The sequence below is a fragment of the Cygnus atratus genome, chromosome Z (genome assembly GCF_013377495.2).
Source record: "Cygnus atratus isolate AKBS03 ecotype Queensland, Australia chromosome Z, CAtr_DNAZoo_HiC_assembly, whole genome shotgun sequence".
In the NCBI taxonomy this organism is placed as follows: Eukaryota; Metazoa; Chordata; class Aves; order Anseriformes; family Anatidae; genus Cygnus; species Cygnus atratus.
In genome coordinates this window covers 46,224,360-46,242,993 of record NC_066396.1, presented here as the reverse complement: position 1 = coordinate 46,242,993, position 18,634 = coordinate 46,224,360, and positions in this window count along the sequence as shown.

Genomic DNA, 18,634 nt, shown 5'->3' with positions numbered 1-18,634 from the left:
GTGGGTTAAGGCAAAGGCCCTCCCCTGAAGAACAACACTACTGCTGCTGAGAAGAACTAAGACCTCGTAGATGGTTGCAACCCAACTGACGAGCAAGGCAGAGGAGTGAATTAGTGGGGAAAAATGGGTCTCGGCCATTCCTATTGGTATTTAGGGGTCCTCGCAGTGATCACCTCCTGCATAGCGACTCAACACCACCCACACCAGCCTTTCCAGTGGAGTCTGATAAGAGGGGAAGACACCACTATGGTACAACAAATCATTACGGCTGGTGCCCCCAGTTTTAAGACAGACCTTTGCAAAATAACAACCGTAGAACCGTGCAATAATCGATCAGATTTCTATCTTTGTCCAGCCTCCCATCCAGGAAAAGGTTACTGTAATGCCCGAGCTCAGTATTTTTGCGCTTCCTGGGGATGTGAGTCTATTGCCTCAGCATGGAATCCAGGTGGGGAAAAAGACAGATATTTAGCTGTCCAATTTGGACCTAAGGGCTGTATAAACCGCAGAGTAGCAAGGGGGATTCGTGGGGCTCCCCTCGTTGGGGGAAATTGCACATTTTTATGGATAAATGTAACTAACCCTATGGATCAGGGATGGATTTTTGGAAGAACTTGGGGAATACGATATTATGAGCATGGGGGCGACAGAGGAGGATTTATTCTAATTAAGAAAAATAGGCTACCAGAGGCACCGCGACCCGTGGGGTCCAACTGAAGTTTGGGACCACTTTATACGGTGCCCCACCCCACACAATCTAGCAAAAGCATGAGTGTGACTGAAACAACATCCTCTCTGACCCAATTCCCTAGTGTTACAGAGGGAGATATGGTTGCCCCTATAAGTGGCATGTGGAAAGTCATAAATGCTAGTTTCCAAGTGCTTAATCAAACCAACCCGGACGTAACAAGAGGGTGTTGGCTATGTGTTAGTATTAGGCCTCCGTACTACGAAGCAATAGGGGATATGGGGACCCCTGAGTATTCGAACGAAACTAGTCCCTACAAATGTAGCTGGGGACAGGAGGTTAGGATAACGCTAACTCAGGTTACGGGAAAAGGTAGATGTGTAGGGACAGTTCCAAAAGGGAAAAAGGATTTATGTAATATTACTGAAAATGGGTATCAGTCACATAACTGGTTAATTCCTGCAAAGAACACTAGATGGGTATGTTCGTCTTTAGGGGTAACACCACGTCTATCTTTAAAATTGTTTAACTCTTCACATGATTTTTGTGTACAGGTAGCAATTATACCTAGGATTCTTTACCATTCTGAGGAGTATATGTACATCCAACATGCTATGGCAAAAAATCACTTGAGGAGAGAGCCTATTACGGCTGTTACTTTAGCCACTCTGATGATTCTGGGGGCTGCAGGAGCCGGAACTGGAATTACCTCTCTGGTAAAACAAAGCCAAGAATTTACTTCTCTACGCATTGCTGTAGATGAGGATTTGGCCCGTATCGAGCAATCTATATCAGCTTTAGAGAAATCTGTGCGATCCTTATCTGAAGTAGTATTACAAAATCATAGAGGATTAGATCTGATTTTCCTACAGCAAGGAGGATTGTGTGCAGCCCTACGAGAGGAGTGTTGTGTATATGCTGATCACACTGGAGTAGTGAGGGATACAATGACCAAATTGAGAGAAGGGTTTGAAAAACGAAAAAGGGAAAATGAAGCCCACCAGAATTGGTACGAATCATGGTTTAATTACTCACCTTGGCTTACCACACTACTATCGACTTTAACAGGACCTTTGCTGCTGCTTATATTAGCATTAACTTTTGGACCATGCATATTTAATCGAGTAATCGCGATTGTAAAAAGCCGATTAGAGGCAGCTCACCTTATGCTTATACGCACCAAATATGAATCTCTTGAACAAGAGGAAGATGACACAGAAACCTTAATGTTGAGCAAACTAGTGCTTCAGAAATTCAATGGACAAAATTTGTTAGAAAAAGAAAAAGGAGGGATTGTGATAAATTAGCAGGTGTTTGTTCATTGTCTCTAAAAGGAATGCAGAGAATATACTGAGAAGATAAGGTTTCACAATTTATGGCCTTGTTAAGGGGGAGGATTAAGAAAGTAGATAGTGGGGAAGGGGGTGCTGGGCAAACATCCTCGATGAAATAAAGACTCTGTGATCGCAAGGCACTGCTTCACTACCCCCTTTCCTGAGCACGAGCATAACGCATGAACACTGAGAGAGGAGCGATGACCCCCCAACAACGGACTGCGCAGCCTCAAGAGATTCAACAGGAACTTGGATGCTATAAAACAGCGATGCGAAAAAAGGAAAGTTGTGTGCCGTGGCGGAGCGGAGACTCCTTGGCCGCCCAGCGCTGTTTTGCTTGTGCCTGCTTACTTAATTAATAAAATATTTTTGATAGACCAGAAAATTGCGTGGTCTCACTTATGACATAGCCAATTAGCTGTTGTAAGTCCAGTTGCATTCAGGGTACTCAGCTATCACAATTATGGATTCACAAATAACATAGCACACCCTAAATCTAGTTGCGTTCCATGAACTACCACAAACACACTTAAAGAGTTTGTTCATGTTCAATGAGAAGTATCATGGCTAGGTTCAATGCAATCTAGTGCAATTTATTAAAACAACAGGTAGACAGGTTCTTTGGTTTGACGATGATTAATTCACTGTCTGCAAAGCACCATCAAATACCAAAAATATGAGTAACAGAGCCTGGCTATTAACATGTTGAAAAGCACCAAGACTAGACAGAGATTTCTAAGTTTTCCAGGGAGACATTTGGTATAACCAAGTGTTCAAATCTTACCCAGAAGTGTCCCAATGGGGGGGAAGAGAGACTCAGACCATTGACGGATCACAGAAGTCATGAAAGTATCTTTCCTAACATCCCCTCTCTTTTATGCCAATGTATGTTATTTTCTATCTTTTAGGTGGAGCTAGAGTGACTCTAGTCATGCATATCTTGGTTATGATTGGTGAAAAGTTTTCTAACTTCTGTTTAAAGTTATAGGCTCCAAGAAATTCAGAGGGCATGCTCAGTGAGGGATGGTTGCATCTTGGAGGCAGGTAGCTTTTGGGATGCAGGTGTGTTTTGGTGTTATAATGACATTATAATGAGAAAAATTCACTAGCGTACAGCATTTTGTCAAAACATGAAGGTCATTTGCTCAGGGTAGCAAATGTGCAGCTTATCAGTCTCGGTGTGCACAAGAACAATCAAGTTCCCATCTTGTCACAGAGTCTAGACGTGGTGTCTCCTCTCTGCTTTACACTCTGTACTGTTCCTCTTAGAGTTAGCAAACCAGCTCCCCCCAGTGTGATTAACATCTAAGGTTGGAGGCCTAGGGAACTTTTATGTAGTGAAGCTACACTCCACCCTGGAAGCTTCTTCAGTGCTGTACCCTTTCTTTAAAAAGTGAATATCAGTTTAATTTTCAAGTCACCTTAGGTAATTATTCCACACAGTTTCATATTATTAATATAATATAATATAATATAATATAATTAATATAATATAATATAATATAATATAATACAATTTAGTGTAAATACTGGAATTAACTGGAATTCTTAATGAACACTACATCTTTATTACAGTTTAGACAAAAACTATGTACTTGAGGTAGTATCAGGCTCTAAACTGAAAGTTGTCCTTGCTTACTTTTATACTTACATTACAGTATGTAACCTAAAGGGGATATTCAGAGGTAAAAGAATATAGAAATGGAAACTTGTGGCAACATACTGGTAGCCAGAGCTGTCTTTATAATTTTTTCCAAACCAGAGTAAGTACTGTTCATCATATGAAAATTTGAACCAGGACACTTCACTTTGTGAAAGGTATCATTTCTGTTAGATTACCAATCTTACAAATAATTCAATAATGAATGGCAATCCAAGATAACAGCCCACAGTTATGCAGGTGACAAGCAGGGCTGACAGGTAAGATAAGTTGTCAATAGTTAAGGAAAAAACGTGAAGAGAGACTGTCCTGCAGTAAAGATAGTTTAGCATTATTTAAGCTTACTAAATACTACCCGAAGTCTCCCTGGCAATACTACTGACTACTTTGTAGTCATCTTTGTAGACACTACTAGGATATGTCTACAAAAACATTAATTTATGTTCCTTACCACTTTTTCAGTCATAGCTACATATCAAAAGATCATCAGCACTTGACATACAAAAAGTCTGGACATAGGCTGACCTTGTATAAACAGGAATTTGACAACAAAATCTGAGTGGTAGGAAGAAAGTGACTGCATCTCAGCTTAAACTCTCCTGTAACGGACTTTATGAGAAATATTTATATAAGCTGTTTTCAGTATCTCCCACAGCTATTTAACCAGCATATAATTGTACTCAGTGAAGACCCAAGGACTAATGATGTGAAGATATGTATTGCATATTGGCCATTTCCGTTCAGACAAAATAATTTGTTTTAAGCTACTAAACAAAAGGATTCAAACTCATGTGCTTGACTTTGCCTGAAATAGTCATACACCCACAGGTAATACAAGTAGAGGAAAATTTGAACTCTATGAATACTAGTGTGTGATACACCTCATGTGTAAATGAGAACCTGGGTCTGTTCCCTTTGTGGGCAGATAGCATTAAATGTTGTTTACATTTCTCAGCTACAACTAATTCTGTTTCATACACTGAACTGCTTTACTTATATTTTGTTTTGTCTTAAATACATATTAAGGTCAACAATAATACAGGATTAGAATTCTGTGAGACAGTTTATTATACTTGTAAGATTCTTACAATGTAATTATTCATACAATCAAGTCCTAATGCTTTGATATTTCTGTGTATTACTTTTGTCAGAAATTATAACTTTGGGGTTGCAGATAGCACAAAGTAGAGTAAACTTTTACACTCAACATTTGTAAATACTATAAACTGCACTGTACTTTCATCTTCTTGTTTGGACAAGCGATAGAAAGCAAGCAACAAAAATACAAGGGCCATGACAAGATAATGAAAATACGGAATAGAAGAAAAAGAGAGATAAGAAACTGGGTTGCCACTGATCATTCCAGTCAGAAGGGAAATGTTATGTTGACAAGATTATAAGAAATGTTGCAAAAGAAAAGGAGGCAAAAAAGGGCAAATACTCTACTACTCGGAAGATGAAGACATGAAGTGGAGGAACAATCAAGGGCACAGGAGGAAAGAAGAGAAGAAAGCAAAGTGAATAGTTTAGAAGCCAGAAGTAGAGTTGGATGCCAAGTAAAAAATGGAGACAAATCTCAATCAAGTAAAAGGAAGCTGGAGTATGACGTTATGATTATATTGGTGTAATAGAAGATAAAATAAAACTTTACTAAATCTGGGACAAGCTAGGTAAGGAAGTAAAAATCAATGATTTCAGATACTCTAACCACAGGGGAAGACAATGGGAAAAGACAGCATGGACTTTGAAGGATGGATAAAATTGGAAGAAAAAGCAGCTATGGAGTTTGGGAAGGCAAGAAAAAATGAAGGAAGAGGTGAAGGTAGAAGATGAGAAAGATAATAATATTGACCTTAGTTGAATTCTTCATTTTTATCTTCCAGTACCAATTACTTTCATTTATCTCTCATATACCTTTCTGTTTTTTTCAGTCCTTTTAATTTTCAGAAGTTAATGCAGTTAGAAAAGTGAAGGTGAGATAATGATGATGAATTATATATGTGTATATATATATATATATATTAAGGATAGTTTGCCTTGGAATTTACAAAATTGAAATGTTTTATGTTCTGTTTTCTCTTTACATACCTGGACAATATGCCAATGAGTATAAAACACAACTAAGCAAACTGCTGACAAGGCAAAAGCAAACATAAAAATACAGAAGAACAAGCATGTAAAATAAATTAAATTATTACTATTTTCTTTAGTCTGTATGCTTATAATATTTCTCCCCCATGCTCTCCCTCTTGCTTCTTCATATGTTTAACTTTTCCTGCCATACTTTGAAGTTCTGTGCTCATAACATTTAGTTACATTCTTTAAACTTTAGTTTTTTAGTTATTGTTTTTGTTGTTGTTTTTTCTGCTTTCCTCTGTAAAGGTCTGTTCATTCTCAAGGCAAATCTCAGTGTGTCACTTTTGCTTTCAGAACTGAAAAGAGGAAAATAAATTGCTGGAAGGGGTACAACTTTTCCACACTGAAAAAAATGCTACAATATACTAGACTGTAGAAACAGAATTGGATCACCAAATGGTATGGATTGGAAAGGACCTTAAATATTATCTATATGATATCACCACCACTCCCCCTCCTCCCTGGAAACTTTCCAGAGACCAGGTTGCTCAAAGTTCCATCCAACCCGGCATTAAACACTTCCAGGCACGGGACATTCACTCCTCCTCTGGGCATCCTGTTCCAGAGACTCACCACCTTCAGAGTATAGAGTTTATTCCTTATATCTAATCTAAATCTACCCTTTTCAAGTATAAAACCATTGCTCCTTGACCAATCAATAAACTCTCCGATAGAGAGTCCCTCTTTCTTGTATGTAGCCCCCTTTAGGTATTGGAAGGATGCTATAAAGTCTTGCTGGAGCTTTCTCTTCTCCAAACTGAACAACTCCAACTCCTTTAGCCTGTCTTCATAGGGGAGGTGTTCCAGCCCTTTGATCATCCTTAATGCCGTCCTTGATGCCCTCCTCTGGACAAGCTCTAAGAGGTTCATATCCTTCTTATTTTGGGAGCTCAGAGCTGAATGCAGTACTCCAAGTGGAGCCTCATGAGGGTGGAGTAGAGGAGGAAAATCACCTCCCTTCACCTGCAAGTCATGCTTCTTTAGATGTAATCCAGGAGTTAGTTGGCTGTCTGGGCTGGGAGTGCATATTGTGGTCGGATATTCTGTTTTTCATGTATCAGTATCCCCAAGACCTTCTCGTCTGAGCTGCTCTCAATCCATTATCAATCCAGCCTGTATTTGTGCCTGGATTGCCCCAGACCAGGTGCATGACTTTGCACTTGGCCTTGTTGAACTTAAGTTAATTACAGTGGTAATGAACCACAAGTTTTTGTAACTCAAATTATATTCCCTCACAATCAAAAGCTGGAAGAGAAGAGTCTGAATGAAATCTGAAAACAGACGTTAATGTATTGAATAATTTTGCTAGGTCACTGAATAAATTAATGAACTGGGAAAGCTTTACCAGTACATTTTGATCTGTTATGTTTTGTGAAAGCAAAGTTTTACAGTTTCATCTGTAAGACATAGACCTACTCATTGAATGAAAGAGTTGACCTGGTAGCTAATTGTCCTGGTTTCAACTAGAATAGTGTTAATTTTCCTCCTAGTAGCTGGTATGGTGCTCTGTTTGAGATTTAGGATGAGAATAATGTTGATAACACACTGATGATTTAATTGTTGCAGAGCAGTGCTTACACAAAGCCAAGGACTTTTCACCTTCTCACTCTGTCCTTCCAGAGGGCAAGCTGGGCATACAGCAGGAGCTGGGTGGGGACAGACCCAGGACAGCTGACCCAAACTGGGCAAAGGGGTGTTCTATACCATCTGACATCATGCTAAACAATTATATGGGGGGGCTAACTGGGGTGGGGGAGGGGCGTCTGCTTGGGGATAGGCTGGGCATTGGTCAGCGGGTGGTGAGCAATTGTATTGTGCATCACTTGTTTTGCACACAGTAGTAGTAGTAGTACTATTATCATTATTACTACTATTTTCCTTTCTTTTCTGTCCTAATAAACTGTCTCTATTTCAACCCACAGGCTTCATTTTTTATGATTCTCTCCCCCATCCCAGAGAGGGAGGGGGGAGGGGGAGTGAACAGCTGTGTGGTGCTTAGCTGCCGGCCAGATTAAACCACAACAGTCCTTTCCAGCACCCAAACTGGGGCACAAAGGGTTGATATAATGACAGATCTGACCAGAGAGTGTTAAAACAAAATTCTTATAAGCGTTACCTCAGTTTAATAGTTGCTAACCACAATGCTGATTTTTGTGATCTCAAGTCTGCTGTGCCTGTTTTCTGAACTGATTTATATTACACATTACTTACTGTATGTGTTCCCTTTCATGCTGCTTATCATTTCTGGGGGTTGGTATAGAGTTATTATTTTGCTGTGCTGTATGGCATTGGCTTACGATATGATAAAATTACTGCTCATGAGACTAATCTGGTATTTCTACTCAGCATTGCCGTCAACTCCATACTTTGGGAACCCTACCTCAGAAACTATTAATAATTACATCTTTTACCCTTTGTCTTCAGGGAGCCAATCTATGGAAGGGACGGAGGAGATGTTTTTTCCCACTTGTTCACTCTCCCTTTCTCCTTTACCCCCTTCTTCTCCTCCAGGCGAGTTTTGATAGCTTTTCAAAACTTTGAATATCCTTGGGATGTTCAGACCAGTGTGTTCTTACTGTTATGTCTCCTGAATGCACTTCAGGTTTTGTTTAAGGTTAAACAAATGTTTAATAATGTCATCCAGAGATTTGTCCTGAGGCAGGATAGTTATGAGTGGCAGGGAGTGTGGGAGGATATGGGCAGACATCTAGAACAGTGGACACCTCCAGTGCTCTGGAAATTCACGCCTGAACAACAGCAAAATCCTAAAAAAAGAAAAAATAAAAATGGTAGAGTGCTTGAAAAATGTGTGTCCCCACCCTGGAAATACCAGAGATACACAAATCACTGAAACATGCTGGGTCTTGGTCTATGTTTACCCAGCTATATTCGATGTCACTAAAACTCCAGAGACAGACTCTGCAGCCACTTCAACTCCTGAGACAGGCCCATCAGCCACTCCAAGACCTAAGACAGGCCCTAACACTGAGCCAGGGAAACAAACTGTAGCAGAGTCAGTTGCACCCATAACCAAGACAAAAAAAAAAAAAAAAAAAAAAGTGTTTTGAAGAGTCAGATAGATTAGAACACAGAGCGACTCCTACTAAGACTAGGCATGGAGAAGACAAGGCTGGGCCATCAGAGCAACAGGAAGACAAAGATGAAGATGTCAAAAAAACATCAATAACTACCTGAAACCTATACCAGCATGAGCTAGAAGATATGCAAAAAGATTTTGGTTGTTGTCCAGGTGAGTGCGTTGTCACCAGGCTGCTCCTGGCTGCTGGGACACCAGAGACAACAGACTGGAATTAGAGGGCAGGCAAGCCAGGTGGCTGGGATCTCTTGATAGGGATGCAGGCATTGACAAAGCAATTGAAAATGGAGCACAAGGCTTCAGCCTCCGGAGGTGTCTCCTGTCAGCTGTGAAGGAAAGGTATCCCTTCATGGAAGGACTTGTATGTCAACCATGCAAGTGGACCACCATGGAGAGGGGAATCCAGTACCTGAGGAAATTAGCCATATGGGAGGTTATTTATGTGGACCTAGACAACAGACATCCAAAGATCCATATAAAGTCAAGTGTACATGACCCATGTGGTGGACGTTTGTACGGAGTACACCATCATCCTATTCCAGCTCATTGGCAGTAATGACCTGGAAAGACCATGAGGAACCCACGGTGGATGAATTGGCTAAACAACTCCAGCAGTACGAAGTCTCTCCTCTTCACTACAGGCCTGCGTCTCAGCTGTGGAAAAAAACTTTCTCATAAGTTCCACCAACTAAAAGAGAATACTTTGGAGAAACTTTCTGAAGAGGTCCACTGACTTAGATAGAATTTATCTTCCTCCCCACCTGTACAAACCAGTGTCTCAGCTATTTGGGGTAAACGTTCAACCGTGCAAAGAAGAAGGTATAGTGGGTACACACCCCATGCCACCCTGTGGTTTTACCTACGTGACCATGGAGAGGACATGAGAAAATGGGATGGAAAATCTACACTGACCCTAGAGGCACAGGTACAGGAGTTGAAAGGAAAACAATCAGAAAAAGGTGTTTCTCTGGGAAACCTTCAGCTACAATTTCCAGTGGACAGTCCTCCAGACACAGAAATGAAGATTCTGACCAGGATTAGAGGGGACCTGCCTCCAGCCAGGGAGAGGAAATGGACAATGGAGTTTATTGAACTGTACGGATTTGATGGCCTGGCATGTCAGATGCACAGAAGTATAAGGCTTTAGTAGACACCTGTGCCCAGTGTATTGTAATGCCATCAAGCTATAAAGGGCCAGAACCCATCTGTATTTATGGGGCGACAAGGGGATCCCAGCAGTTAACTGTATTGGAGGCTGAAGTGAGTCTAACTGGGAATTGTGGGAGTGTGGCCATGGGGGTTGACAAGCCCCATGGTTGGTGATAACATTGGACTCTTAAGGATGAGTCCATGAGGAATGTAAAGAGTTTAGAAGGAACAAAGAAGGGTGATTCAGGAGACGCCTTGCTGTCTGGGACTGCTTGTTCTCCAGCCATTAGACATGGAAGTTGCTGGGTGTTTGCGGTTGCTGGGCAAAATTGTTGACCAATTAATAGTTAGTGGAAAAGTACTGCTGTAGAACAAAGGGTATAAGAAGGGAGCCTGTCCTCAATGAGAGAGTGGAAGTTATGTCCTCAATAACTGGAAGTGGAAGTTATTGTCACCAATAAAGTAGTAGCAGTTACTGATCCTAAAAGAACCCTGGTCTCCATGTGTTTTTTACGCCACAGGGAATGAGAGGCAAAAGCACCCCGTTGTGACTGGTCTGGATGCTCCATGCATCCTTGGTATACACTATCTCAGGAGAGGATATTTCAAGGACCCAAAAGGGTTCCGCTGGGCTTTTGGCATAGCTGCCTTAGAGACAGAGGACATTAAGCAGTTGTCTACATTGCCTGGTCTCTCGGAGGACCTTTCTGTTGTGGGGTTGAGAGGGTTGAAGAACAGCAGGTGCCAACTGCTACCACAGTGATGCACTGGCAGCAATATCCTGACACCCTGACTGCTGGTACTGGGCTGGATGTTCAAAGGAAGGGTCCCCTTTACACATCATGCAACTAATGCTACATAGAGTAATTGGGTTGCACTGATTACTCAACGGGCTCAAATAGGAAACCCCAGTCATCTGGGAATCTTGGAAATGATTATGGACTGGCCAGAAGGCAAGTACTTTGGGATATCACAGATGGAGGACATGGCCCATGATGAAGAAGCCCCAGTATACAACAATCTACCAGAAAATGAGAAGCAATATGCCCTGTTCACTGATGGGTCCTGTTGTATTGTGGAAATCATCAGAGGTGAAAGGCTGCTGTATGGCATCGTACACGACGAGTTGCAGCAACTGCTGAGAGAGAAGGTGAATCGAGTCAGTTTGCAGAAGTGAAAGCCATCTAGCTGGCTTTAGATATTGCTGAATGAGAAAAGTGGCCCGTTATCTATTTCTATACTGATTCATGGATGGTAACAAATGCCCTTTTAAGCTGGTTGTAGCAATGGAAGCAGAGCAACTGGCAGCGCATAGGCAAACCCATCTGGGCTGCTGCATTGTAGCAAGATGTTGCCGCCCGGGTGGAGAACCTGGCTGTAAAAGTACGCCATGTAGATGCTCATGTGCCCAAGAATTGGGCCACTGAAGAATATAGAAACAACCAGCAGGTGGATTAGGCTGCTAAGATTGAAGTCGCTCAAGTGGATCTGGACTGGAAACACAAGGGTTAATTATTTATAGCTCGATGGGCCCATGACACCTCAGGCCATCAAGGTAGAGATGCAACATACAGATGGGCTCATGATCGAGGGGTGGACCTGACCATGGACACTGTTGCACAGGTTATTCATGGTTGTGAAACGTACTGCAATCAAGCAACCCAAGTGGTTAAAGCCTCTTTGGTATGGAGGACGATGGCTGAAACATAAATATGGAGAGGCCTGGCAGATTGATTACATCACACTCCCTCAAACCCGTAATGCCACTCACGGTGGAAGTAACCACCGGATGGCTGGAAACATATCCTGTGCCCCACGCCACCGCCCGGAACACTATCCTGGGCCTTGAAAAGCAAGTCCTATGGCGACATGGCACCCCAGAAAGAATTGAGTCAGACAATGGGACTCATTTCCGAAAAAACCTTAGAGACACTTGGGCCAAAGAACATGGTATTGAGTGGGTATTTCATATCCCCTATCATGCACCAGCCTCCAGGAAAGTTGAGTGATACAATGGATTGTTAAAGACTACACTGAAAGCAATGGGTGCTGGGACATTCAAACATTGGGAGACACATTTGGCAAAGGCCACCTGGTTAGTCAATACCCAGGGATCTGCCAACAGAGCTGGACATGACCAGTCAAACCTATTACGTACTGTAGAAGGAGATAAAGTTCCTGTAGTGCATGTAAGAAACATGCTGGGTAAGACAGTCTGGGCTACTCCTACCTCAGGAAAAGTCAAACACATTCATGGGATTGCTTTTGCTCAGGGACCTGGATGTACTTGGTGGGTAATGCAAAAAAATGAGGAGGTCTGATGTGTACCTCAAGAGGATTTAATAGTTGGTCAGAATAGCCCATGAGTTGAATTGTATTATATTAGTTATTATATAATACTGTATGTCATCACTACCATGATTGCTATATGTCAATGCCCTATTAATGGTATCACAGTAAGAGCCACACAGATAATGATGAATGAATTTTGATTGAATTGGACAAGCACAGCAGTATGATGAAATGAGAACGGGCTTCAATGTGTGATGATCCAACTTCACACACCATCTCTTCTGCTGTAAAAGACTGCCGTGACAGATGGAGCCTGATGTCAGTCATGGATTGCACAAACTCAGTGGAAATTCTATATAGGTAAATGAAAATAGTGATTAATTGGAATGTGTTGGAAAGTGTGGGACCCAAGCATGACATAAATGGCATCGAGTAAGGGATGGATGTTGTCCTGGTTTCAGCTAGAATATTGTCCTGGTTTCACCTAGTAACTGATATGGTGCTGTGTTTGGGATTTAGGATGAGAATAATGTTGATAACACACTGATGATTTAATTGTTGCAGAGCAGTGCTTACACAAAGCCAAGGACTTTTCACCTTCTCACTCTGTCCTTCCAGAGGGCAAGCTGGGCATACAGCAGGAGCTGGGTGGGGACAGACCCAGGACAGCTGACCCAAACTGGGCAAAGGGGTGTTCTATACCATCTGACATCATGCTAAACAATTAATACGGGGGGCTAGCTGGGGGGGGGGGGAGGGGCGTCTGTTTGGGGATAGGCTGGGCATTGGTCAGTGGGTGGTGAGCAATTGTATTGTGCATCACTTGTTTTGCACACAGTATTAGTAGTAGTACTATTATAATTATTATTGCTATTTTCCTTTCTTTTCTGTCCTAATAAACTGTCTCTATCTCAACCCACAGGTTTCATTTTTCCTCTGATTCTCTCCCCCATCCCAGAAAGGGAGGGGGGAGGGTGAGCAAACAACTGTGTGGTGCTTGGCTTCCAGACAAGTTAAACCACAACATAATACACTGTAATTACATGTAAATAAAGAACTTATGTTATTAAGATAAGTTACATAGACTTTCTTTATTTCTGGTCTGAATTTGTCCAAATTGCTTACTTTGCTTCAGGGATAATATTTCTCAACCTTTGTGGAACTAATGAATGAGACAAGGATATTTGCAGTGCAGGTAGCCAATGTAAGGGAAATTGCTATTGTAATTAAACTGACACTAATTGGCAGCCTTGATGATGCCTCAGCAAAAAGACCAAAAACTGAATATACTGGGAAATCCACTTAGCATACAATGCCAAAAGGACAATAGGACAATAATAGGACAATGCAAAATTTGTAATGATAAAAATCCATAAATCCATTGATATGGTGAGAGAGCTTCTGTTGTCTCTGCATGTGTTTTTTCTACAATGTGGAACAGTAAATGAAATCCATCTTTATGAAAGTTAAAAAGGCCAGCACATTTCATTATCACTTCAAAATACTGTTTTTGATATGGTGAAATTTGTTCTAATTTCCATCTTATATGAAAGAAGGAAATGAACTATTATCATGCTTTGCTTCAGTTATACACCCAACAAGTAATCAATTAGTATGATAATAGGAAGGCAATGGAGTGGAATAAGGTGATGAGGGATGTGGATTAAATTTTTATATTATTATTTATTTATTTTTATTTTAAGTTTTGAAGATATCCTATAGAAATTAAAATGTATAAATTGGTAATGGAGCAGAAAAAGGGACATATGAAGTCTATTGGCTCAAAGTCAAACAGCAAGAAAAATAGTTATTGCCCACCAAGTCGACAATATGACTTTTCTTTCAGACTTTATGACAACATCTGTGTGAACTAAGCTAACTGATGTTCCAGAAATTCAGAAAGTAGAAGGTATAAGGTTGATTAAAAAAAAAAAAAAAAAAAAAAAAAAAAGAAAAAAAAAGTTATCACTGGGATTTACTTTAATACCTGCATTTAATACCATGTGGGCTCATTCAAGTTATGGAGGACTCTATATGTTTTAGGTGATCACTGCCATACCCCAAAAGGGGCTGCCTTAGTAAAGAAGCAGGCAGAGAAAAATCTATGTAAGTGACATTACAGTCAGCTCTGCTCAAAATAGGGTACTGCAAAAGGTGAACCATAGTAGTACAAAAAGCTGTACAAAGTACAGCAGAATTTCATAAGGCTAGAAAGGAGAGAAACAACAATCTTAAGATGTAGTTTACATGACTGTGATTTATTTTTGTATTTTCTTCAAGTGGTGTACTTTTTCATGGGGCTTGAAGTCCATTTATTCTATCTGTTAGTTTTTATGTTTGTTTGTTTATTTGTTTATTTGCTTGTTTTTAATTTTATTCTGAAGTTCAATCCGTCAGAGCCATCTATCATTAATTATGCAATTAAAAGTAAAAGAGACAGGTGATAACAGAGGCAATGATCGTCAGGTCAGCAACAAATAATTTTTTGAGAATTTGTCATAACTGTGCATTTTGTTGGTGGTGGGTTTTTATTCTGAAGGTTTTATCTTTCCTCACAATGATTTTATGGTAAGTATCCAGCTCTGGATGAACCTGAATAATTCAACTATTTAAAAAGCTTAGGCCAGCAGACACTAATAGGAAATGCTGCAACAAACAAACATGAAAACCCCCTCCATTTCATTCTTTGAAGATTATTAAGGAAGTGTGGGCTGATGATTGTACAGAGAGGTGGACTGGCAATTGGCTGGATGGCAGAGCTCAGAGGGTTGTGTTCAGTGGTACAGAATCTAGTTGGATGCCTGTAGCTAGCGGTGGCCCCCAGATGTCAGTACTGGATCCAGTGTTGTTCAACTTATTCATCAGCAACCTAGACAAGGGAACGAAGTGCACCCTCAGCGAGTTTGTTGATGACACAAAGCTCAGAGGGGTGGATGATACCACAGAGGGATGTGCTGCCATTCAGAGGGACCTCGACAGGATGGAGGGTTGGGCCAAGAGGAACCTCATGAAGTTCAACAAAGGCAAGTGCAGGGTCCTACAGGAGGGAAAAATAGGAAGGAATAACCGCAAGCACTAATGTAGGCTGAGGGCTGACCTGCTGGAGAGCAGCTCTGCAGAGAAAGACCTGGGAGTCCTGCTGTACACCAGCAGGCTGACCATGAGCCAGCAATGTTCCCTTGTGGCCAAGAAGGCCAACGGTATCCTGGGATGCATTTGGAAGTGTTGCCAGCAAGCAGGTCAAGGGAGGTGATCCTCCCACTCTACTCAGCCCTGTTGAGGCCACACTTGGAGTATTGTGTCCAGTTCTGGGCTCCCCACTATAAGAGACACATACAACTACTGGAACGAGTCCAGAGGAGGGCTATGAAGATGATTAGTGGACTGGAGCACCTGTCGTAGGAGGACAGGCTGAGAGAACTGGGCCTGTTTAAACTGGAAAAAAGAAGACTGAAGGGAAACCTCATTAATGTGTATAAGTATCTGAAGGGAGGGTGTTGAGAGGATGGAGCCAGACTCTTTTCAGTTGTGCCAGCGAGAGGATGAGATGCAATGGGCACAAATTGAAGCACATGAGGTTACTGCTGAACATGAAGGGGCACTTCTTTACTGTGAGGGTAACAGAGCACTGGAACAGGTTTCCCAGAGAGGTTGTGGAGTTTTCTTCTCTGGAGATATTCAAAACCCACCTGGATGCCATCCTGTGCAATGTGCTTGAAGTGATCCTGATCGGCAGGGAGATTGGATTAGACGATCTTCAGAGGTCCCTTCCAACCCTGCCCGTTCTGTGATTCTGTGATTCTGTGATTAGGGAACCACAGAATCACAGAATTGTCTAGGTTGGAAGAGACCTCCAAGATCATCTAGTCCAACCTCTGACCTAACACTAGCAAGTCCTTCACTAAACCATATCACTAAGCTCAACATCTAAGCATCTTTTAAAGACCACCAGGGATGGTGACTCAACCACTTCTCTGGGCAGCCCAATCCAATGCCTAACAACCCTTTCGGTAAAGAAGTTTTTCCTAATATCAAACCTAAACCTCCCCTTGTGCAACTTTAGACCATTCCCCCTCGTCCTGTCACCAGGCACGTGGGAGAACAGATGAATCCCCACCTCGCTACAGCCTCCTTTAATCATAGAATCATAGAATCATAGAATATCCCGAGTTGGAAGGGACCCATAAGGATCATCAAGTCCAACTCCTGGCACCGCACACATCCGCCCAAAAGTTTAGACCATGTGACTAAGTGCACAGTCCAATCTCTTCTTAAATTCAGACAGGCTTGGTGCAGTGCCTGCTTCACTGGGGAGCCTGTTCCAGTGTGCGACCACCCTCTAGGTGAAGAACCTCTTCCTGATGTCCAGCCTAAACTTCCCCTGCCTCAGCTTCACACCGTTCCCACGGGTCCTGTCACTGGTGATACCGGAGAATAGGTCACCTGCCTCTCCACTTCCCCTCGCAAGGAAGTTGTAGACTGCGATGAGGTCCCCCCTCAGCCTCCTCTTCTCCAGGCTGAACAGGCCCAGTGACCTCAGCCGCTCCTCATATGTCTTCCCCTCTAGGCCCTTCACCATCTTCGTCACCCTACTCTGGACATGCTCCAACAGTTTTACATCCTTTTTGTACTGTGGTGCCCAGAACTGCACACAGTACTCAAGGTGAGGCCGCACCAGCACAGAGTAGAGCAGGACAATCACTTCCCTCAGCCAACTAGCAATGCCGTGCTTGATGCATCCCAGGATGCGGTTGGCCCTCCTGGCTGCTAGGGCACACTGCTGGCTCACATTCAACTTGCTGTCAACCACAACACCCAGATCCCTCTCTGCGGGGCTGCTCTCCAGCATCTCGTCACCCAGTCTGTACGCAGACCAGAGTTGCCCTATACTAGGTGCAGGACCCGGCACTTGCTCTTGTTAAACTTCATGCGGTTGGTGATCGCCCAGCTCTCCAATCTGTCCAGATCTCTCTGCAAGGCCCTTCCACCCTCATCCGAGTCTACAACTCCTCCAAATTTGGTGTTATTGGCAAATTTGCTCAAAACACCTTCCAGTCCTACATCCAAATCATTTATAAAAACATTGAAGAGGACTGGCCCTAAAATGGAGCCTTGGGAGACCCTACTAGTGACTGTCCACCAGCCAGATGTGGCCCCATTTACCACAGCCCTTTGAGCCCTGCCCGTCAGCCAATTGCTCACCCATCGTATGAGGTTTTAGTTTAGTTGTACACTGGACATTTTGCTGAGTAGGATCCTATGGGAAAAACATGTCACAAGCTTTGCTGAAGTCCCAAAAGATTACATCGGCTGTTTTCCCTTGATCGACTGGACGGGTGATCTTATCATAAAAAGAAATCAAATTTTGTTAAGCAGGACCTACCCCTCATGAACCCACGTTGACTGGGACCAATGACTACACTGTCCCCCGGGTGCACTTCAATAACTTCAAGGATCATCCTCTCCGTAATTTTACCAGGCATTGATGTGAGACTGACAGGCCTGGAATTGCTAGGGTCTTTTTTCTTACCCTTCTTGAAAATTGGCACATTTGCCAGCTTCCAGTCCAATGGGACCTCTCCAGATTCCCAAGATCGTTGAAAAATAATTGAGAGAGGTCCTGTGATGATGTCAGCCAGCTCTTTAAGCACCCTGGGATGAATCCCATCCGGACCCATGGATTTGTATGGATCCAGGTGGAGCAGCAAGTCCCGTACACATTCAGGGTCGGTTGGGAGTTTGTCATTCCCACCGTCATGGTGTCCAGCTCAGGGTACCCTGGGGCCCGAAGTCCATCATCAGTGTTGAAGGTGAAGAAGGCGTTAAACGTCTCTGCTTTGCCTATGTCATTCTGAGGAGACCCTCCCCATCTAGTAGCGGACCTATGTTTTCTTTTGTTCTCCTTTTTCTGTTCACATGTCTAAAAAAACCTTTTTTATTGTCTCCCACAGACCTGGCCAGTTTCAACTCTAATTGGGCTTTGGCCACACCATTTTTTCCCTACAAACACGAAATAGTGTCCCTGTATTCCTTACATGTTGCCTTGACCCTGCTTCCAGCAGCCATACACCTTCTTTTTCTGCCTAAGCTCCAGAAGAAGATCCCTGGTCAGCCAGACCAGCCTTCTACCCTGCCTGCTTGACTTGCGGTATTTTGGAATTCCCTGATCCTGTGCTTTTAGGAGGCAGTGCTTAAAGACTGACCAGCACTGATGGACGCCAATGCCTTCAAACCAGTTTCCCAGGGGACCTTGCTGACTAGTTCCCTGAGCAGCCTGA